Source organism: Carettochelys insculpta, chromosome 7 (assembly GCF_033958435.1).
Source record: "Carettochelys insculpta isolate YL-2023 chromosome 7, ASM3395843v1, whole genome shotgun sequence".
Classification (NCBI taxonomy): Eukaryota; Metazoa; Chordata; order Testudines; family Carettochelyidae; genus Carettochelys; species Carettochelys insculpta.
The window spans coordinates 4,625,688-4,626,768 of NC_134143.1; positions in this window are offsets into that span (position 1 = coordinate 4,625,688).

Sequence of the window (1,081 nt, forward strand, 5' to 3'; positions counted from 1 at the left end):
TCCTGTTCATAGTCCGCCTAGCTAGGCTAGCTTGCAGAAGACGACCAGATGTGCCTTTTTCCATCTGAATGGAAAAATGCAGAGCAGTCTGAATGGAGTGCTGTGGCCTTCCTGAGCACTTTGTTTTCAAAATCATTTTGCTATGACCTCAGTGTGCACTGCAAACCAAAGCCTCACTGCCTCCCAAGGAGCAGGACCTGCTCTGCGCCAGGCAGCTGTGCTCCTGTCCCCTGGAGCTTGTAATGCACCTGGGACATTGGCCCCCAAGTTCTCTGCTCAATGAAGAGGGAAGAACTTTCCATGAGGCCTTATTCCCAGGTAGCCACTATGCCACACCAGTAACCCAGGAGCCCTCTGCAAGAGGTAACAGGCCATCTGCTGCCTGAACACAGGGATGCTTCCAGCCCTTCCTGCATATCTGTGCCTCAGAGTAATTGCCTGTGATCTGTGAACTCCAGCAGATGAAGGATTAGGACGGGAAGGTTTGGTAAATCTGCCACAAGATTTTAAATCCTCCCGACTTAACACCACAGCAGATGAATGTGAAATTTCTAGCTGCAGTTGAGAAGAACAGCGGCAACATCTAGTGGCTATTTAAATTATAGCTTGATAGTGTCTGGGGTGTCTCTCACACCATAGAAAAGTGCACAATACTTTGCATTGTAAGTTACTTTATAACCCTCCTCATTGTCCTTCCTTTGATTTAGGCGGCTTATGTGTGTGCTCCCACCAAGCACATTGGAAAACTTACTGTCTTCAGTTTCCTTTATAGGCTGTACGGTGGAGTTCAGGTTCCTCCTCAGCTTCCTGCTTAGCTCTTAGTAATCCCCTGGGTTTGCTTTAGGCTCATTACCTTGGTCCTGATCTTTTCCATACAGCCTACCCCATAGTCCTGTAAAGTCTGTCCGGGTCCCACTGACATGAGCTGCAGCAATGAGAGGAATGACCTGCACTTGCATAGGTGGCAGATATTAACAGGGAAACTCATCTGAGTGATCGCGAACACAACAATTGGCTTCCAGGGTGTTTAAAGTCATCCAGAGTTGTTCATAATCTTCCTCACTCAGCTTTATTAAGCAAG